Raw genomic sequence first — 23,476 nt, forward strand, 5'->3', positions numbered from 1 at the left:
ACACAACAAATGGCTAAAAGCTCATGCTGATTGTTGGTGCAGCATCTTATGTCCCACTTTACCCCTGTTGATATCAGTAATCCTATACCTTCAAATTGATCACTATACATATTTTTGCATATTATTTGCTGCTCCTTTCTGGTTCCACAAGATCTTGTGTCTCATGCTACCAACCCCTCACCACCCTCCCCTCCTTTTCCATTCTGTCCCTGTTTGCACCAACTAATTTCACCTAATCCAGTCACATCTGGCTTCCCCCTTCTTCACACTTATCCACCCGCAGACCTGCAACCCACAGTAAAATATTTTTTTTATTTATATCATTTATTTGATCTCTTTGTGACTTCACGCCAATTTTAGTGGGTTTTCGCCTTTCACTATTGTTGTACTCCCTTAGATTTCATCTTGTTTCCCCCTAATTCATCCATTTTATCCTTTTCATGATTTTTCCCACATATTTGGGTGTATTTTTGTGAATTTTTTTGGACCTAATTCTACGTTATTTATGTATCTTTCTGCTTTTTATCCATCACCATGGATCCTTGCTCCTCCCCTCTGTTTCCTTACCCATAGGCAAAACCCAGTCTCACATACTGTTCTTGCATTGTTCCTTGGTTCACAGATTTCCCCTAAATGGCCTTACCATCAAATTCCCCATCTTGGCCCTCCAGCCTTTCTTCCACAATGACCTCCATTTGTTCATATTCTGCCAGTCCTTAGTCTTCACAAACATAATTCTGCAAAACCGTATCAATCGAGCTGAAAACCTCCTTGCAATACCTTCTCTCCACAAAATTCTCCTTCTATGTAATCCCAAATTCAATGAACCCACAACACACATTAACTTGCTCTCCAGGAAAAAAAAACTCCTTCACTTCATACTCCTGCCTTAGAATATCACTATCCACCATCTCTAAAACAACCCACATCCCCTCATAGCTGTCTCGCAGACCTACTATATTTACCCCACCCTCCAAAACTATCTATCACCACCACATAGAATCCAGAACCTAAACAGACCTAAAACACACTCACGAACCTTTCCTCCAAAAGCCTTAGCCCTGCAGAAATATCAGTCCTTTCCAGAGGCTTTACGTTTTGGACCACTCCTATATTTAATCATGCAGGACTTGATACAGACCTCTCTTTCTCCCAGTTCCCACAGTGAATACACTTTTCTGCCACCAACCCTACCAATCAGACTCGACCAAAGACCTGTGTTAAACTCTGTCTGACTCAGTTCACTCCTACATCCAACAGTGTTCCACCCCCACTGTTAACTTTACAGATTTTCTTAACCTCAAACCTTACCTCACTGCCATTCCACAAATTTCTCAACATGCGAACTAATCTTACATATGCAGAAAGAGCCACAGACCATCACTTAAAAACTGATCCTGACCTTATAATCCTACCTGCAGACAAAGGTTCTACCACTGTTGTTTTGCACCACAGGGATTATCTGGTAGAAGGACTCTGTCATTTGTCAGATACATCCATCTACAAATGATGCCACTGTGACCCCATTCCAGAAATCCCGAAGAATCTGCAGTCCCTCCTAAAATCTTTAGGCCCATCCCAGCACCTCTAATTGGAGTCCATCTCTCTTCTCACCCACACCACTCCCTGCACTCCTACTTTTTACATGCTTCCTAAAGTCCACAAACCCTACCACCCAGGACACCACATTGTGGTCAGTTACTGTGCCCCACTGAGAGAATCTCTGCTCTCATAGACCAACACCTTCAGCCTATTACCTGGAACCTTCCCTCTTATATAAAATATACCAACCATTTCCACCACAGACTCTCCACAGTTCCTGCTTGTCACTACAGAGGCTGCCTCCCTTTACACTAACATCCCAAATGTGCATATGGCCTTACCACTGTTGAAGACTTCCTTTCCCAAAGCCTGATGGATTACAAACTAACAACTATGTCCAACTATATCCTCACTCACAATTACTTCTCCTTTGAAGGCGTTACCTACAAATAAATCCAGGGTATGGCTAAGGGCACCCCCATGGCATCATCCTATGCCAACCTACCATATTTACTCGAATCTAAGCTGCACTCTTTTTCTGGTTTTTGTAATCCAAAAAACAGCCTGTGGCTTAAAATCGAGTGCAAAGTAAGCAGAAGTTCTGAAAAATATTGGCAGGTGCCGCCACAACTAACTTCTGCCGTCGAATATATGTAGCACTACACAGGCATGTTTTGCAAGCACAATGATAAATACTGGTGCCAAAACCTCTGCCAGTAAATAAATTTAAAAAAAAAAGTGGGAGACAAGGTTTTTTCTCTTCCCCGAGTTTCAACCACTGCATTTTCATACATTATCCAACAAAGTAAATACAAATTCCGTATTGTTCATTTTCGAATGTAGCAGCATTTCAATTTACTACGAAAATCCAACTGGCAAGACTGTTTGGCCAACTCTACGTTCTGAATTTTTTCCTACCTGTGAGAAGAGATAGTTGCTAATAGGAACTTTTTGAATTGTGAATCATATGCAGTATTCTCTTCACCATAAGAATAGTACGAATATAAACATTTTTCCATGTATTCTTTCATGTTTGCTGCTATCTCATTTAAATCTTGTCTGCCTAATAAACTACGAAACTAGAGTGAGACAACAGCAAACGCGGAAGAATATACATATCATGTCATGTTTATATCTGTATTGTTCTTATGCCTAATAGTGATACAGTCGGAAATGAAGCACGGCAATGGACTAGATTTTTAAATCTAAGATGACTCTAATTTCTGCGCAGAATGTAATGTACTAAAGAGGTGTCTGCAAAGATTTTCAAATGGAAAAAGTTTTCACTAAACTCTCATTCAGAACATCTTCTATCATATGCAGACTGTTATTTAGCTCTTGTTGGTAATTATCAAAGAAAGCAGCAGTGTAAGTAACAACAAATAGCAGTCTCTTGCCATTGTTTCGCTAATGAGATGATTTCTCTCTTTTTTTTAAATTGTAAGCGGCAGTAGCATGCACAAAAGCAAGCCATGCCATGAGCGGTGACAGACAGTAAACACTCATTATCAGACAATGCATGACACAGTACAATTTTGCATTTTCAGCTTAGAGTGACGTAAACACCTATAACAAAAAGAGCGGCACTTATCAGATCAAAGAAAAATAAGCAATCAATTCAAACCAGACGAAGCACGTGAAAAAGGACAGGTATCCATATAAATATGGACAGAGCCCCTGACGCATAGCAATGGCTACCTGGTAAAGCTTAACTGCTAAGCTTACGGCTCAAACCAAACTACTGTAGCTGTATCGTCATTCATTCGAGCTAAAGTGTGTCTCATATTACAGTGGACCAACTTTGTTTTGATTTGGAGGTGCAGCCTAAAACTTTTATCTCCCCTTGAATTTCAAGTCTCAAATTTCAGGTGCGGCTTAGATTCGGGAATTTTTTTTTTCCTTGATTTCGAGTCTCATTTTTCATGTGCAGCTTACATTCAATTGCGGCTTAGATTCGAGTAAATATGGTGCTCAAGGGCCATCTAGAGGAACCCTTCCAAAACACCCAGTTTTCTAAACCCCTCATCTGGTTCAAATTCATTGATAACATCTTTGTGATATAAATCGAGAGCGAGGTCACCCTATCGACATTCCTCCACAACCTCAAAAGTTTCTCCCGCATTTGCTTCACCTAGTCCTACTCAACCCAACAAGCCACCTTCCTAGATGTTAACCTCCACTTTGACAGTTTCCACCTGTTCCGTAACAGGAAGTCCCTCCCATACAGCCTAGCGACCCATGGCCATCGCATCTGCAGTGATGAGTGGCCCCTCTTGAAATATACTGAGGACCTCACTGAGCCCTTCACAGACTGCAGTCTTCCTCCCTACCTTCTACAAAAACAAATCTCCCATGCCTTATCTTTCCAGTCATCACCATCTCCCAAAGTCTAACCGTCCGGTCACAGAGGAACAGTCCCCTCTTAACTCAGTACTACCAGGACTGGAGCAACTGAATTACATTCTCCACCAGGGTTTCAACTACCTCTCATCATACCTTCCCACCACCGTCAGCTTTTCTGTATTGCGCAGTTGTGAACACTGCCTGTGATAAATCCTGTGTTCCTGTAACCCTCCTGATGTCAACCTCCATTAGTCATTGTCCTCACCAATGTAGCTCCTTCCCCATTCCCCACTATCCCACAATGCACCAGTCTTCTCTCCTTTTCCACTGCCCCTGCCCTCCCCCTCTGTCAAACCTCCCGACTCCACACAGCTGCCTTACCCTCTCTCCACCGCATCCCTGCATGCTCCCCAGCAGCACTTTACCATCCCCCACTCCTACCCTGATATCCCTCCCCCTCCTCACCCCAGCTTCCTCCTTACCCCCACCCAGTTGCTTCTCCCATCATGCTCTGCTATTTCTGACAAAAACCTTGTTGGTCAAAGGCTTATTTTGTGACAGCCTTTTTGTTGTGCGTATCTGTGAGTCAGTATCTTCTTCACTATATGGTGAGTCACAACTATCCTTTTCATAATACTGTTAGATTCCAGCCTGGATTTTCCATTGTTTGAAATAAAAGGGCCATAGTTAATTATATAATGTGTTGAGAGGCATAAAATTGAAGGAATGATGAGTTATTAAGTATATGCATCTTATTTTATAAAAACTGTATAGATTAAATAGAAACTAAGAGCAAACTTAGAATTATTCTCAAAAGTATTCGAGAAGCTACTTTTTAATACATATTGCAAGTATTTGTTTAAAGAAATGAAGAGAAAAAAATACCTTTGAGTAATTGGTTCCCAGTGTGGAACTACATTTTTGCATTTTTTATGTGGTTAGAATGTGACCATTTTGATAATAAAGGATTAAGATAAAACTGATTATCTAGTAGCAGTGGATAGATCTCTGACACAGTCACTGACAACAAGTACTTTTTGAAAGGTGAAGACTACTTGGAGAAATGTGGAGGAATATTATTAGTAAGAAGTGGTAAAATAAATGTACGAGAAATAACATGAGAGAAAACTTATTATTAGGTTCACAGAATATGTGTAAGTTATGGCATTATTAGAAGCATGGGTAAAAAGGTAGAAAAAGGAGTTGGAAATGGGGTGTTCCTAATTTCATGTAGTTATTAGAGAGGAGGAGGATAGACCTATTACAGAGGCAGGAAGCTGTACAGTGACTGTTAGCCACTCTGTTGAAGTGTGTTCCAAAATAGTTAAAGGCTAATAGACTTGCTGGGGCATTGATGATTCTTTGCTTTTACATATCTGCACACATCTTACTCAACACAGAACTGAGATTTTAAATTTTAGACATTGGTGTAGATTAAAATGTCAGCATCTAAGTCCTTATGGTAAAGATGAATCTAAATGTTTTCCGTCTCAATCAATTTGAGAAAATTATGCTGTTGTTATCAAGTTGAAAGCAAAGTAAATACTATTACCTTTGAATAAGAGTACTGAAATAATGATATAGCTTGATCAAAGAGAACAAATATCTCTCATGTTTTTATGTACAAAAATGGAACAATGTACATATAAAATAATTGGATAACAATGCAAACAGAAATCCTACACTAATAGAATGATAAAGCGTGAAATGGGAAAGCTATGAAATTAATAAGAGCATGGTTGAACAGACATGCATCAGTATTTTATGTATGGAACAAGGCTATTAAAGACATACACTATCTTTTACTAAGCATGCTGAAATATGTTATGGATTTTTTTTCCAGAGTGAAAATCCAAAGGAGAGAGCGTAGCTCTTATGAATTATGAAAAAAAAATGTGTATGCAAGAAATGATAAGGCAGGGCTTATGTTGCAAAGAAAAGAAATTGTGATTTTGTTAATATGTACAGATAAATATGCAGAGACAGAGTGGGTGATAACTGTCAATTTTGACATAGGAAATAAGTGATAATGAATGTTAATACTTTGGCATGTCCTATATTACACACACATTTACTGTACACAATGTAATCTTACAGGATCAAATAAAATTCAATTCAATTCTAATATTCATTAACTACAAGAACTGAAAGAAAACCATTATGCTTATACATGTTAACATTGTTTGGGGATATAATAAAGGGATTGGTCTTAAGGGGCATTAAGTGCAGCTGATGAAAATAACTGAGTGAAGATTTAAATTTATTATTTGATGAATAGTTTTTAACGTTATGAGATGTTTGCAATTAGTCAAGACAGTTGGATTACATTACATCTTTTATCTCAGTGGCATCTGTGGTGTACCATATTGATTCTGTGGAATAACATATTCCCCTTCTGACCATTTAGGCTGACAAAAGGTGATTGGGGAAACCAGAAACATTGTTTAGGTAGTTGTTAAGTGTGGAACATCTCACTGTTTGCCGCATGTGCAGGTGGATGCAAAATACATCACAGCTTAGAACACTGAGAAACCACAACATCAAGTGAATGGCTCTACCTGCTGTGGATGCCTGCTTAGGCTTTGACATGATGGCTTGGTGGTGTCGTGAGTGATAATGTCATCACTAGAACAGTTGAAGATTATACATAAGTATAGTCATCCTCTAATGTTAAAGAATACAGCAGTACATGTTACAATATACTGTGAGCAACAAGTTTTGAGATATCTGTATCATCCCAAACTTTAATGAAATTGTACACAGGAAGCACTGTAATTATAATACAAAAGTGTACTTGCAAAACTGCTTATGTGATTTTAGTAGCTTGTATAGATGGGAGAAATTATTCAAGTAATGAAGGGAGATGAAAATTTAATAGTCATGGGTGACTGGAATTTGAGAGTAGGAAAAGGGAGAGAAGGAAACATAGTAGGTGAATATGGATTGGGGCTAAGAAATGAAAGACGAAGCTACCTGGTAGAGTTTTGAACAAAGCATAACTTAATCATAGCTAACACTTGGTTCAAGAATAATGAAAGGCGGTTGTATACATGGAAGAATCCTGGAGATACTAGAAGGTATCAGATAGTTTATATAATGGTAAGACAGAGATTTAGGAACCAGGTTTTAAATTGTAAGACATTTCCAGGGGCAGATGTGGACTCTGACCACAATCTATTGGTTATGAACTGTAGATTAAAACTAAAGAAACTGCAAAAAGGTGGGAATTTAAGGAAATGGGACCTGGATAAACTGACTAAACCAGAGGTTGTAGAGTTTCAGGGAGAGCATAAGGGAAAAATTGACAGGATTGGGGGAAAGAAGTACATTAGAAGAAGAATGGGTAGCTCTGAGGGATGAAGTAGTGAAGGCAGCAGAGGATCGAGTAGGTAAAAAGATGAGGGCTAGTAGAAATCCTTGGGTAACAGAAGAAATATTGAATTTAATTGATGAAAGGAGGAAATATAAAAATGCAGTAAATGAAGTAGCAAACAGGAATATAAACGTCTCAAAAATGAGATCGACAGAAAGTGCAAAATGGCTATGCAGGCATGACTAGAGGACAAATGTAAGGATGTAGAGGCTTATATCACTAGGGGTAAGATAGACACTGCCTACAGGAAAATTAAAGAGACCTTTGGAGAAAAGAGATCTACTTGTGTGAATATCAAGAGTGCAGATGGAAACCCAGTTCTAAACAAAGAAGCAAAAGCAGAAAGGTAGAAGGAGTACATAGAGGGTCTATACAAGGTCGATGTACTTGAGAACAATATTATGGAAATGGAAGAGGATGAAGATGAAATGGGAGATACAATACTGCGTGAAGAGTTTTGACAGAGCACTGAAAGACCTGAGTCGAAACAAGGCCCCGGGAGTAGACAACATTCCATTAGAATTACTGACGGCCTTGGGAGAGCCAGTCATGACAAAACTCTACCATCTAGTGAGAAAGATGTATGAGACAGGTGAAATACCCTCAGACTTCAAGAAGAATATAAGAATTCCAATACCAAAGAAAGCAAGTGTTGACAGATGTGAAAATTACCGAACTATCAGTTTAATAAGTCACAGCTGCAAAATACTAACACAAATTCTTTGCAGAAGAATCGAAAAACTGGTAGAAGCCGACCTCGGGGAAGATCAGTTTGGATTCCGTTGAAATATTGGAGCACATTAGGCAATACTGACCTTACGACTTATCCTAGAAGAAAGATTAAGGAAAGGCAAACCTACATTTCTAGCATGTGTAGACTTAGAGAAAGCTTTTGGCAATGTTGACTGGAATACTCTCTTTCAAATTCTAAAGGTGGCAGGGGTAAAATACTGGGAGCAAAACGCTATTTACAATTTGTACAGAAAGTAGATGGCAGTTATAAGAGTCGAGGGGCATGAAAGAGAAGCAGTAGTTGGGAAGGAAGTGAGACAGGGTTGTAGCCTCTCCCCGATGTTATTCATTCTGTATATTGAGCAAGCAGTAAAGGAAACAAAAGAAAAATTCGGAGTAGGTATTAAAATCCATGGAGAAGAAATAAAAACATTGAGGTTCGCTGATGACATTGTAATTCTGTCAGAGACAGCAAAGGACTTGGAAGAGCAGTTGCACGGAATGGATTGTATCTTGTAGGGAGGATATAAGATGAACATTAACAAAAGCAAAACGAGGATAATGGAATGTAGTCGAATTAAGTCAGGTGATGCTGAGGGAATTAGATTAGGAAATGAGACACTTAAAGTAGTAAAGGAGTTTTGCTATTTGGGGAGCAAAATAACTGATGAAGGTCGAAGTACAGAGGATATAAAATGTAGACTGGCAATGGCAAGGAAAGCGTTTCTGAAGAAGAGAAATTTGTTAACAACGAGTATAGATTTAATTGTCAGGAAGTCATTTCTGAAAGTATTTGTATGGAGTGTAGCCATGAATGGAAGTGAAACATGGATGATAAATATTTTGGACAAGAAGAGAATAGAAGCTTTCATAATGTGGTGCTACAGAAGAATGCTGAAGATTAGATGGATAGATCACATAACTAATGAGGAGGTACTGAATAGGATTGGGGAGAAGAGGAGTTTGTGGCACAACTTGACAAGAAGAAGGTATTGGTTGGTAGGACATGTTCTGAGGCATCAAGGGATCTCCAATTTAGTATTGGAGGGCAGCACGGAGGGTAAAAATCGTAGAGGGAGATCAAGAGATGAATACACTAAGCAGATTCAGAAGGATGTAGGTTGCAGTAAGTACTGGGAGATGAAGAAGCTTGCACAGGATAGGGTAGCATGGAGAGCTGCATCAAACCAGTCTCAGGACTGAAGACCACAACAACAAGAACATAGATTGGAGCTCTCTTTCAGCACCTGTCCACTGCAAAATATGAAGAAGTCACACGTCATGCCTAGATTCACTGCATAGGAAATCCACTACAGCAAATAACTTCAAGAATGGTGACAACAAGGTAAAAGTTGGTACACACATTAATCAAGTGAAAGATCATGCATGAGGTGAAACACATCATAACCAAAACTCAATCATTTACATTTCATTGGTAGCAGATCAGGAGGTTATTGCAGAATGACAGACAGAAGTACAATATATTGTCCCTGTAAATATTGTATCAGAATTGATAGTCATATTGCATAAGACCTTGCTTATCTGTGGGATGATGAACTCCCTATATCAATTTTACAGAAAGGGCAGTGAATCATGAGGGATTATTGTTGAACTGATACAAAAATTACATCAGAATACTGGTAAACCTCTTGACATTAACTTACAAGGAGATAAAGAGGTAAGTTTAGCTGTTGCTGTTGTTCATGCTGCACTTAGTGAAATGTGAATTACTGAGAGTTGGTTCTTGATTTAAATTCCATTAGTGGTAAGGTTAGAAGGTTGCAAACTTTTTTAGATCACAATGTGAAAAGGTTGGAAGGTTGGCAGGCCTAGCTGTTGGTGACAGTTATGAACTGCAGTGACAAATATCACAACTTAGTGGTTAGGTGAGGTTTCCCTTCACACTTAAAAATGAGTGATGGTACCAAACCTTAAGCATTGGGCAGTGTACCTTTTGATAGGGGAAGTTTGTCAAATTATCTTGTCTCTTGCAAGGGTACCTATGAGAATGTAGAACCATGTCGTGTGATTCTGTCAATGAGGTGGTTATGCTATTGAATGTATTAATTCACCTGCAAGACTAAACACACATCATGGAAATAACTGACTGTGACATATTATGAATCTTGATCATCGAAATCAAAGGGTCTTTATCAAACTAGCTCTTAGAAACTTCAGCAAGAACATGGGATCAGTGAGTTGCAATACATGATTTTCATGATTATGGTGCCACCCACAGCATTACAGAAATTAACAAATTCTCTGTATGTCTGTCAGCAGAGTAGGGAGGAAACAGTTGCTACTTATGTTGACAGAATAAGAAAGGATGCAAGGAAATTGTGCCTATTGTTTATTGAGGGAGAAATTTTACAACACATACTCAAACGGTTAGGACCAGAAGATAGATACAGGACAGGCTTCTAAAAAACTAGAGACATTTGAAGAATTGAATAGTTTAGCACATCATGTGCAAGGGATAACACATGAGGATGAGAGACGAGGTGAGTATGGGAGCAGGTTGGCCATCAGAACCAAATTAGATGTTTTGCATGTGAGTAAACAGACCACATGGTTCCAAATTGTTAACACAAAATGTTAGAACAATATTTGAAGTTTCCACCATTTGAAGTTTCCACCATTTCGAACACCCGGTATTTTAGAGGTGAGTGGGAGAAACGAATATGTCCTACTGCACATGGCCTATTTGTATGTGTGAGTCTAAAAACAGTTACGAGAAAAAGATGGATCCGGCGGCCGAACAGCGGCAGACAGGTACCTAGTGTATGGTCCACAGAGTTTCTGTGTGTGGGTCGAGAAGAACAAGGAAAGTTTATGTAGTATTCTTTGCTTTTTAGCAAACAATTGAATATAGATTTCTGTGTTCATTCATGTATTGGACTCACTTGAGACTAGAGACTTTTAATTTACTTCATGCCTTGGACTTGGAGAAATTAGAAATTGGAAATTGAGACAGAGTCCTAACAAATCCTAAATATTAGGAAAACTTAACCAAGCCACCATTTAATATTCGAGTTTGATGTCAAAATAGAGTGAGAGTAGAATAAATGAAAGATTAGCTACAGTTTATTCTAAATGAGTACATAGGTCTATGTTGGCATGTATACTGTTAGAACAGTATATGATATAAATTTACATAATGATTATATAAAATATCGAGTGTTTGATTTAAGGGAGGGAGTATGTAGTGCTTTGAGTATTTCGGAGTAATTTCTAGAACCACTATGCCTTCCACCATTTTGAACACCCCATATTTTAGAGGTGAGTGGGAGAAATGAATACACCCCACTGCGTGTCGCCTATTTGTATGAGCAGGTTTGAAAACAGTTACAAGAAAAAGATGGACTTGGCAGCCGAATGGCATCAGACAAGTACCTGTTGTATGGTCCACAGAGTTTCCCTGTACGGGTTGAGAAGAACATGGAAAGTTTATGTAGTATTCTGTGCTCTTTACTGTCTGTGTTGATTGTTAAAAGACTAATGAACAATTGAATATAGGTTTCTATGTTCATTCATGTATTGGACCCACTTGAGACTAGAGACCTTTGAATTACTTCATGTCTTGGCTATGAACAAATCAAGACACATGTATGTTATTTGAATATGAGTAAATGAATCTAATGTTTAAGGAACAGGTTAGCTTGCAGAAATTGTTGTCTGTGAAAGTTGAAAATATAAAGTGACTGAACTGAAAAGTATTCTACGAGTAGCCAAATTATTTCAAGAATGGAGAAATAGTTTAATAAATTCCTTTAACCAGCTATAGTCTTCAAAGAAGAAGCTTTTGGGAGATCGACATAGCTGGTTACCCGGAGAAGAGGATCGGCTACACACAATGTGCAAGTTAACTGATTTGAGACATATGTGAGCCTCACAACTCAATACCACACTGTCTCCTGTTCTCCAAAAAACGTTAGAAGTTCAAGGCCAGATAGGATCATACCTCGCATTGTTGGCATTGTGGGAAAGGAGGTCATTTTAAAAGTGACTGCAGAAATTTAATGCAGCACAAGAAAGACCATCAGTGTGGAAGGGACCCATTGAAAACAGAAAAGAGAGGGTCACCCTACTAAATGTGATTAAGGGAATTAGTTGTAGAAACCAAGGAAGGCTGCCATATGTATGTTGTGCTATGTATGAAGAGCCAGTATGTGCTTTATGAGACTCTGGAAGTTCCTTGGTTGCCTTAGATGAACACTTATTTAGAGAACATAAAATTCACTATAAACAGTTGCCCTTACAAAATGAGCAAGACACAATACCACCAGTAGTATGAGTATTGAAGTTACAGGGCAGCCTCTCATAAAGATTAGGGTGGACCCCTGTACTTAGATAGCTAAAATACACTGTATATTAGGATCCAACTTCATTACTAAAATGGGGCTTATTTCATCTACAACTACATCTACACTCAGCAAACCAGTGTGAAATGAATGGCAGAGGCTACATCCCTCTGTACCTTCCCATTCCATTCATGTATAGAATGCATGAAGAATGACTGACTGAATGCCTCTGTGCATGCAGTAATTATTCTAATCTTATCCTCATGATCACTATGTGAGCAATACATAGAGGATTGTAGTACATTCTCTACAGTCATCATTTAAATCCAGTTCCTGTAACTCTGCTAATAAACTTTCTCAGGATAGTTTATCTTCAAGAGTCTTCAAGTTCAGTTCTTTCAGTGTCTCTGTGACACTCTCCCAAGAATTAGACGAACTTGTGGCTATTCATGCTGCCCTTCCCTGTAAACGTTCAATGTCCCCTATTAGTCCTATTTGGTACAGATCCCACACACTTGTGCAATATTCTAGAACTGGTCACATCAGTGATTTGTAAGCAATTTCCTTTGTGGTCTGATTGCACTTCCCCAGTATTCTACCAATAAACTCAAGTCTATCACCTGCTTTACCCATGACTGGCCCTATGAATCATTCCATTTCAGGTCTATACAAAGTGCTACACCTAGATATTTGAATGAATTGGCCAATTCCAAAAGTGACTCATTGATAGTATAGTCATAGGATACTACTTTTTTTAAATTTTGTGATGTGAACACTTTTACATTCCTGAATAGTCAAAGCAAGTTACCAATCTTCAAACCACTTTGAAATCTTATTGAGATCTGACTGAATATTTATGCACCTTCTGTCAGACAGTACTTCATCACAGATAACTGTATCATCTGCAAAAAGCCTGGTTTTACTATCAATATTGTTTGCTAAGTCATTAATATACAACATGTATAGCAAAGGTTCCAACAGACTTCCCTGGTGCACACCTGAAGTTACTTCTACAGCTGATGATGACTCTCCGTTCAAGATAACATGCTGATTCAGCAGGTAATAACTACTATTTCAAGTTTAAACTGGATACTAATATCTTCATTTTCCAGCATAATGAAGGACAGGGCAAAATTATGGACAGCCAACACAAGCAGCCATTTGGCTAGGTAAATAGTCTACGTCAACGCAAATCAATCCCTTTGGCCATCTTGATAGTAAAGTTAAGGAGTAAATTAAAGCTATCTGCCAGGAATTTCAAAATGTTTTAACTACCAAGTTAGTGGCAAACTCCTTAGTAGAATATCGCATTGAGGTCACTGATAATATTTTTGTACATAAACCTCCAAATAGACTGTTGATACCACAAATGAAAATATTAAAACAGCTAAATGATTAATGTTGGATAAAGAGATAAATCATTCTTCCATATTTTTAGTGCCCAAGCCTAATGGTGAGAGTAGACCTATGGTCAATTACAGCAGTTAAATAAAAAAGTTCCCATGAAATCAGTTCCATTACTTGGTTTACACTGCAGTTTTGGATGATTTAAGAGAGCTCAAGTTTTTTTTACCATGATTCTTAATCAAGCATATAATCACATACCATTAGCAGAGCAATCTAAGTCCCTTACAGCCCTTATCACTGATTGGCATATTTATGAGTTTAATAGAGTCCAGTTCTGGTTATCAACCAGAGCTACTGAACTCTCTCAATTGATGAACCAAATATTTTCTGATATTAATGTTTCTTACATCTAAAATTATTTAGATGATTTAGTCATCTATAGTGACTATAGATCTGGAACAGGTACAATTTGTCCTGGACTTTCCACCTCCCAAAAGTAGTACAGGAATTGCCTGGATTATTGGAACAGCAAACTTCTTTAGAAAATTTATTCCTGGATATGCCCTAAAGGTGACACCATTAAATGAATTGCACAAGAAAGTTCAAAAGTTTGAGTTGGATGAATCACAGAGTACAACTTTCACAGCTTTGAAGCAAGCATTATTTTCAGCTCCAGTCCTAGCTTTGCCATAGTTTAATAAACAATTTAAACTTCAAACTTACGCTTTATTGTTGGAAATCAGAGCAGTTCAACAACAAAATGAGGAGGGGAGAGACACTATAGCTTACAAGAGGCCTGAATGAACTAGAAAAAAACTATTCGGTTTATTAACTTGAAGTTTTGGTGGTGCTACTTGGTCTGGAAAAAGCATACTAATTTCCATCTAGAAATTGACAATCAAGCTCTGAGTTGCGTGTTGGTTCAACTCCAACAGACAGGATGCATTATTGAAAGGGCAGTTAAGAGTCAAGGGAATGATAATATCATGATAGATACTCTTAGTTGGATGTTTGAGCAAGAAATAGTAGCATAAAGTAGTACCCACAAGCTATCGATCTGATACTTACTGTTTCATGCGAATTATTTAAAGGAATTAGAGAATACCAAGATATTTGTGCCATTAAGGAAAGATGAAGTAGTGAAGCCCTACTTCCTCAAACATGGCATTTTACACTGTAAAGCTCAATAAGATAAAAAAAACTAAAATTGTGATTCCTCAAGAGTTAGTATTATATATTTTCACCTACTTTCATAAGTCACCAGAGGTGAGATAGTTAGGTGTCTTTCAAACTAGAAATACAATATGCCAAAATATGGACACAGATGATAATTACAGATCGCAACTTGTAATTAGAGTGCTTAGAGGAAACTTGCACAGAATTCGAAAATGGGGTTGCTGACATTTAATCCACTAGAAAATGTCTTTGATAGGACTGCTTCCAAGATCCAAAATGATAACTTATTTTTAGTTTATACTGATGCATTTTCATGTTTCACTTCATTTTATCCTACAAATGTCCCAACCTCTATGTCCGTTACTCAAATGTTACAAACTACATTTGTGACAGTGTTGATCACAGATAATGCTACACTCTTAACCTCTCATGAGTTGGAGATCTTTTGTCTTGAGATGAGTATACATCATAATACCAAACCCCTGCATTATCCTAACCCATTCTATGCTGAGAGATAAAATAATCTACACACTGCTTTAATGGCATGTTGTAATAAACATCAACATTCTTGGAACCACTTGCTCCCATGGTTAATTTTGGCCTTTAACATGACCAGGCATGAAAGTCACCAGGTGACACCTGTGGAGTCCTGTTTAAATTTAGAAGTGTGACACCATTGAGTAACTTGTGGTCAATTCATGACCTGTTGCCAGAGAATAGCATTAAACCAGCTCATATTTGTGAGATGCAGCAATACAACAAAGCATGACAGCCAAGCTCTTACAATATGGGGAATAAACTCAAGGTGAAAAATTTTGGAGCTACATGTAAATGTGTTACCAGGATTACTAGAAAACTTTTACCTTATTTTTGTGGCCCATGGGAAATACTAGTTCCCTTAACCACACCGTTACTCTTTGATCTGGAGCAAAGTCATAGTTTTAGAGTTCATGTTTCTCAGATAAAGCCAGAAAGTGGTGATAGTCTTCAGTAATATTTTGTTCTCTAATTTACATTGGCTAAGTATTGGTAGGTGGTGGGTGGGGGTGGGGAGCATGTGGAGGTGGTGAGGGGAAGAGATTGTGTGCCACTTTATGACACATTGTCATTCACTCAAGCTGTGCTATCTTTTGCTCCATACAGTGCTGCATGTCAAAGCTGAAGAGTGAGGCTATAGTGGCTGCATGTAGCATCAGTTGTGAGCCTACGAACAGAAAAAAACCTGGTGTCATAACAAACTGACTGGGCACAGGTGGCAGTATGACAACTAATGTACTGTATATGAAAGAGGGGGGGGGGGGGGGGCTGCAGTCATTTTGACTGTTTACGATGGTACTTGCAGTGAGGAGTTGGTTTTCATCTACCCTAGAGTTCAAATTAGTAGCTGGTGCTTTGTATGTTCCGAACCAAACTTCTCAATAAAAGCTTGAATTTCCAGGGAAGTGTGGGGGGGAATGTATTTTTGATAGGTCCACTCAATTTGAAAAATCACAGAATGCAAGTGATATATTCTCACTGTTATCTACTATAGACTCAGTAAATGTAAGATACATTTCAAGTGGGTCAACCTCTCATGACTCATGGATTTGTGACTGCCAGTGTGTTCCGAGGGTTCATTTCTAGGCTCCTAGTGTTTTGGCCTGGGCAAGTGAACTAAATCAGATCATGGCTGGTGTCATTCTCACTTGGTTATAGCCATCATGGATAGAACTAAATAGGTAGTTGGGTCAGTGATGATGGAACTTGTTACTGTTGTACATATGGTGTATGAGAGGTATATGGCCAACTTATCAGAAACGACCTACTTTTTGTACGTTTAACCTGATGCCTCCTATATTAAATTTATCTAAAAATTCTGAACCACAGGATGGCCAGGAAGTCTTATATTAGTATTTATTCTAATTTAAAACAGTGCTTGTTGTTACTATTAAATTTATGTGACAGGTTATACAATATACCGGGTGATCAAAAAGTCAGTATAAATTTGAAAACTGAATAAATCACGGAATAATGTAGATAGAGAGGTACAAATTGACACACACATGCGGAATGACATGGGGTTTTATTAGAACCAAAAATATACAAAATTTCAAAAAATGTCTGACAGATGGCAGCTCATCTGATCAGAATGGCAATAATTAGCATAACAAAGTAAGACAAAGCAAAGATGATGTTCTTTACAGGAAATGCTCTATATGTCCACCATCATTCCTCAGGAATAGCTGTAGCCGAGGAATAATGTTGTGAACACCACTGTAAAGCATGTCCGAAGTTACGGTGAGGCATTGGCGTCGGATGTTGTCTTTCAGCATCCCTAGAGATGTCGGTCGATCACGATACACTTGCACCTTCAGGTAACCCCAAAGCCAACAGTCGTACGGATTGAGGTCTGGGGACCTGGGAGGCCAAGCATGACGAAAGTGGCAGCTAGCACACGATCATCACCAAACGACGCACGCAAGAGATCTTTCACATATGGGGTGGAGTGCCATCCTGCATAAACATCGTGTTTATCAGCCAGGCTGGGGATGATGTGATTCTGTAACATATTGGTGTACCTCTCATCTGTCACTGTAGCAGTTTTGCTATTCAGCGCCATCTGTCGGACATTTTGTGTGTCAAATTTTACCTCTCTATCTACATTATTCTGTGGGTTATTAAGTTTTCAAATTTATACTGACTTTTTGATCACCCGGTATGATGATGTTTTGGGGGTTTCAAAGTCAAATGCAGCTCACATGCTAGTTATTTTATGTAGCATTATTTTCATTTCCTTCTCTTTGCTAATTAATCATTAAATTCTAAGCTAGGAGTGCGCTGTTTACAGCCATGTTGTTCTTCCAATTTTAACCATTTTATGAAGGATTAATTGGCTCTCTTTCCTTATAATTCTGTGCCTGGATAATGTTTTTGAGATATGAATTATTTCGATTATCTGGCTATATGGAATTCTTAGTTGGCTTACATGTTATATAACCATTTATTTTGGCTAGATCTTAAGGTCATTTATTTTGCAGATCATTAGAGTTTCTGCTGCATATAAAATTTTGTGAGTGGTTATGAATGATTAATTATTGGCTGACTGTAACCAGCGAAGGGACGTTCTTTCAAAGGTGCAAAACAAGCCATTCATTGTCAACTGATGTTTTAATTGCTTTGGCAGATAATTGTTTACATTTTGATTTTTTGCCATTGTAAGATTTTTAATTAACAAATGTTAAGCAATAATTCTGCACTTCATGAGCCCAGTTCTTGCTCCCACTACCAACCAGTGGCACAGCACTAAAAGCATGTTTATCACAAGCACCAGTGTACAGCCAGAACAGAAGTGACTTACTGGGTGGAGAGTGACACTGTTTATACAAACACCGAATGTCTAGATAACTGGTATTTACACAAACACTGAGTGTTTCACAATAGACCAACGTGCATGGCGTTGTTCCCTCTGGTCACTGTTTCAGTAGTTCTCATTGGAGCTGACTACAGCACCCTGGATCTAGATCTTGTTAATGGTTCTCTTGAGATGTGGCAGTGATATATAATGGCACTGACCTCACTCATTTCTTAGTTTGTATGTTCTGGAACCACAATAGTTGATTAAGACAAGAAAGAGGGTTAGAGCATAACGTGTGGGCCCGCTCATTATTTTAAGATCACTTGGTGCTGGCTGCCTGGTGATCTGAGCTATGTATTGTCAGATATTTCAATTTTGATTTATTGCTGGAATCATAGTTTGCTGTAGCACACAACAACCAAATGCATCCTTTGTCTTTTGGTGTATCAGCTGACCAACAAAGAATGGCGAGTCATCGCAATGGGGGTTTAGATCGCAGTGTTGGAAAGTTTTTGGAGAGCTCATGTAAGAAAATGAAGGACAAGAACTCAAGTTTGCAGTGCAGACACCCCTTAGAAACAAGCAAGTGGATCTATCCAAGGCCATGAAACCCACAAAAAAGAAAAATAGTCCAGTGAGAATCACCAAGAATGGAAAATTAATTCAAGTAGTACTCCGACAGGGTCTCCACTACAGGAACCAATGTAGGATACTATATTATTAAATGCGAAAATATTAATCACGTGGCTTGTTCTGCATCATAGGAGTCCAAAAGGTTATAAATAGGCATTACAGACCATTTTATAAGAAATAACTGTGTCAAACGGCAGTTCCAACTCAGCTGTGCAACAAACACTGTCTTTGTTAGTGTTATGTTGAGAAAGTCTGACAACATAGTTGCCCAGGCAGTGCTTCTCATTAGTGTTGTTAAAGTATATTTTGTCGGTCATGATATTTACTGCCTCAGATAGTAGTGTAATGAACAAAACTTGTCACATAATACACCATCATTGAACAGTGTGAATTAGCTAGCTGTATACTATCTCAGTGTTCTTAATAGATCACTGCTGATCTCGGGTTGCAACAGCAGGGTTACACAATCTTAGGTGACTCATCACAGTAGATTTAAAAAAATAAAAAAAATAAAAAAAAAAATAAAAAAAAAATAAAAAAATCTTGGTGTTTAGTTTTTAAATCCCGCATGAAAGATTGGCAGTGTAATTGTAATTTTATATGCGAGTAGTTATTTTGGTGATGATGGCGTCCTCTTGGGTAAAATATTCCGGAGGTAAAATAGTCCCCCATTCGGATCTCCGGGCAGGGGCTACTCAGTAGGACGTCGTTATCAGGAGAAAGAAAACTGGTGTTCTACGGATCGGAGCATGGAATGTCAGATCCCTTAACCGGGCAGGTAGGGTAGAAAATTTAAAAAGGGAAATGGATAGGTTGAAGTTAGATATTGTGGAAATTAGTGAAGTTCGGTGGCAGGAGGAACAGGACTTCTGGTCAGGTGAGTAGAGGGTTATAAATATAAAATCAAATAGGGGTAATGCAGGAGTAGGTTTAATAATGAATAAAAAAGTAGGAGTGCGGATAAGCTACTACCAACAGCATAGTGAACGCATTATTGTGGCCAAGATAGACACGAAGCCCATGCCTGCTACAGTAGTACAAGTTTATATGCCAACTAGCTCTGCAGATGGTGAAGAAATTGATGAATTGTATGATGAGATAAAATAAATTATTCAGGTAGTGAAGGGAGACGTAAATTTAATAGTCATGGGTGACTGGAATTCGAGAGTAGGAAAAAGAAGAGAAGGAAACATAGTAGGTGAATATGGATGGGGGCTAAGAAACGAAAGAGGAAACCGCCTGGTTGAGTTTTGCACAGAGCATAACTTAATCATAGCAAACACTTGGATCAAGAATCGTGAAAGAAGGTTGTATACATGGAAGAATTCTGGAGATACTAGAAGGAATCAGATAGATTATATAATGGTAAGACAGAGATTTAGGAACCAGGTTTTAAATTGTAAGACATTTCCAGGGGCAGATATGGACTCTGACCACAATCTATTGATTATCAACTGCAGATTAAAACTGAAGAAATTGCAAAAAGGTGGGAATTTAAGGAGATGGGACCTGGATAAACTGACTAAACCAGAGGTTGTACAGAGTTTCAGGGAGAGCATAAGGGAACAATTGACAGGAATAGGGGAAAGAAATACAGTAGAAGAAGAATGGGTAGCTCTGAGGGATGAAGTAGTGAAGGCAGCAGAGGATCAAGTAGGTAAAAAGACGAGGTCTGGTAGAAATCCTTGGGTAACAGAAGAAATATTGAATTAAATTCATGAAAGGAGAAAATATAAAAACGCACTAAATGAAGCAGGCAAAAGGGAATATGAACGTCTCAAAAATGATATCGACAGGAAGTGCAAAATGGCTAAGCAGGGATGGCTAGAGGACACATGTAAGGATATAGAGGCTTATCTCACTAGGGGTAAGATAGATACTGCCTACAAGAAAATTAAAGAGACCTTTGGAGAAAAGAGAGCCACTTGTACGAATATCAAGAGCTCAGATGGAAACCCAGTTCTAAGCAAAGAAAGAAAAGCAGAAAGGTGGAAGGAGTATATAGAGGGTCTATACAAGGGCGATGTACTTGAGGACAATATTATGGAAATGGAAGAGGATGAAGATGAAATGGGAGATACGATACTGCGTGAAGAGTTTGACTGAGCACTGAAAGACCTGAGTCAAAACAAGGCCCCGGGAGTAGACAATATTCCACTGGAACTACTAACAGCCTTGGGAGAGCCAGTCTCACAAAACTCTACCATGTGGTGAGAAGATGTATGAGACAGGCAAAATACCCTCAGACTTTAAGAAGAATATAATAATTCCAATCCCAAAGAAAGCAGGTGTTGACAGATGTGAAAATTACTGAACTATCAGTTTAATAAGTCACAGCTGCAAAATACTAACGCGAATTCTTTACAGACGAATGGAAAAATTGGTAGGAGCTGACCTCAGCGAAGATCAGTTTGGATTCTGCAGAAATGTTGGAACACGTGAGGCAGTACTGACCCTACGACGTATCTTAGAAAATAGATTAAGGAAAGGCAAACCTACATTTCTAGCATTTGTAGACTTAGAGAAAGCTTTTGACAATATTGACTGGAATACTCTCTTTTGAATTCTTAAGGTGGCAGGGGTAAGATACAGGGAGCGAAAGGTTATTTACAATTTGTACAGAAACCAGATGGCATGAAAGGGAAGCAGTGGTTGGGAAGGGAGTGAGACAGGGTTGTAGCCTGTCCCCGATGTTATTCAATCTGTATATTGAGCAAGCAGTGAAGGAAACAAAAGAATAATTTGGAGTAGGTATTAAAGTCCATGAAGAAGAAATAAAATGTTGAGGTTAGCTGATGACATTGTAATTCTGTCAGAGACAGCAAAGGACTTGGAAGAGCAGTTGAACGGAATGGACAGCGTCTTGTAAGGAGGATACAAGATGACCAATAACAAAAGCAAAACGAGGATAATGGAATGTAGTCGAATTAAGTCGGGTGATGCTGAGGGAATTAGATTAGGAAATGAGACACTTAAAGTAGTAAAGGAGTTTTGCTATTTGGGGAGCAAAATAACTGATGATGGTCGAAGTACAGAGGATATAAAATGTAGACTGGCAATGGCAAGGAAAGCGTTTCTGAAGAAGAGAAATTTGTTAACATAGAGTATTGATTTAAATGTCAGGAAATCGTTTCTGAAAGTATTTGCATGGAGTGTTGCCATGTGTGGAAGTGAAACAAGGACGACAAATAGTTTGGACAAGAAGAGAATAGAAGCTTTCGAAATGTGGTGCTACAGAAGAATGCTGAAAATTAGATGGATAGATCACATAACTAATGAGGAGGTATTGAACAGAATCGGGGAGGAGTTTGTGGCACAACTTGACAAGAAGGAGGGACCGGTTGGTAGGACATGTTCTGAGGCATCAAGGGACCACAAATTTAGCATTCGAGGGCAGCGTGGAGGGTAAAAATCGTAGAGGGAGACCAAGAGATGAATACACTAAGCAGATTCAGAAGGATGTAGGTTGCAGTAAGTACTGGGAGGTGAAGAAGCTTGCACAGGATAGAGTAGCATGGAGAGCTGCATCAAACCAGTCTCATGACTGAAGGCAACAACAACAACAGTTATTTTGGTAAAGGGAGCAGTGTCTTGGTAACCAGAATTAGTTGTTGGTCCAAGAAGCTCTGTGAACTCTGATGAATGTCACTTGTAGCTATGAATAACTATTGTTACTATGTACACCAACCAAATTGTAGGATGTAGCCCTCAACAATATATTAAGATTTTAATAGACTAGCTTGTTATTTATTTTGTGGTGCACCCAACACTCCTAGAGTGTTGCTGTGTAAATGCAAAGTTTGATCGGGTTTCACAAATGAGAGTGCAGTGTACGAACAAACATATAAAAGCTAAGGGCAGTAGGGCTTACAGGCTGAATATGTGCAGCTAGATTTCACCTACACAGTGTAAGAAAGTAGTCTGTTTTAAAAACAAAGATTCCAAGACTTACCAAGCGGGAAAGCGCTGGCAGACAGGCACATGAACAAAACACACAAACACACACACAGAATTACGAGCTTTCGCAACTGGCAGTTGCTTCGTCAGGAAAGCTTGTGTCTGTGTATGTGCGGATGGATATGTGTGTGTGTGTGTGTGTGCGAGTGTACACCTGTCCTTTTTTTCCCCTAAGGGAAGTCTTTCCGCTCCCGGGATTGGAATGACTCCTTACCCTCTCCCTTAAAACCCACATCCTTTCATTTTTCCCTCTCCTTCCCTCTTTCCTGACGAAGCAACTGCCAGTTGCGAAAGCTCGTAATTCTGTGTGTGTGTTTGTGTGTTTTGTTCATGTGCCTGTCTGCCAGCGCTTTCCCGCTTGGTAAGTCTTGGAATCTTTGTTTTTAATATATTTTTCCCATGTGGAAGTTTCTTTCTGTTTTATTTACATCGTCAAAGTAGTCTGTTTCATACACTAGTCTTGTCTGGAAAACTTTTCCATAATAAGAGTGATAAGAGACCATCACACAGGGTACTTTGTACTTCAAAATGATGTCATCCACAAGAAACTTTGCAATTTCTGGAGTTTCAGCAGAAAGATTTTAAAAGACTACTTTGTTATTTATTTGTGGTGTGCCAACCCCCTGGAGTGTTCCTGTGTAAATGCAAAGATTGATCAAGTTTCACATATGAGAGTGCAGCAAGGATGAGCAAATTGCGAATCAAGGGAATGCTCATCATTTTTTGACACAAAAGATG

At 38.7% G+C, this 23,476-nt stretch overlaps 1 protein-coding gene across 3 annotated transcripts in view; it reads right to left on the reverse strand.

The window, feature by feature from the left end:
- Nucleotides 1-23,476, reverse strand: part of LOC126345148 (uncharacterized) — a 105,291-nt gene that overhangs the window by 42,730 nt on the left and 39,085 nt on the right. Inside the window, exon 7 of one of the 3 annotated variants that reach the window (XR_007565163.1) lies at nucleotides 15,678-16,018. The exons of the other annotated variants lie outside the window; for them this stretch is intronic. The gene's annotated coding sequence lies outside the window, so the exon portion shown is untranslated. The remainder of the gene's footprint in view (nucleotides 1-15,677; nucleotides 16,019-23,476) is intronic. 3 annotated transcript variants of the gene reach the window in all.

This window comes from Schistocerca gregaria, chromosome 1, assembly GCF_023897955.1.
Source record: "Schistocerca gregaria isolate iqSchGreg1 chromosome 1, iqSchGreg1.2, whole genome shotgun sequence".
Taxonomy (NCBI): Eukaryota; Metazoa; Arthropoda; class Insecta; order Orthoptera; family Acrididae; genus Schistocerca; species Schistocerca gregaria.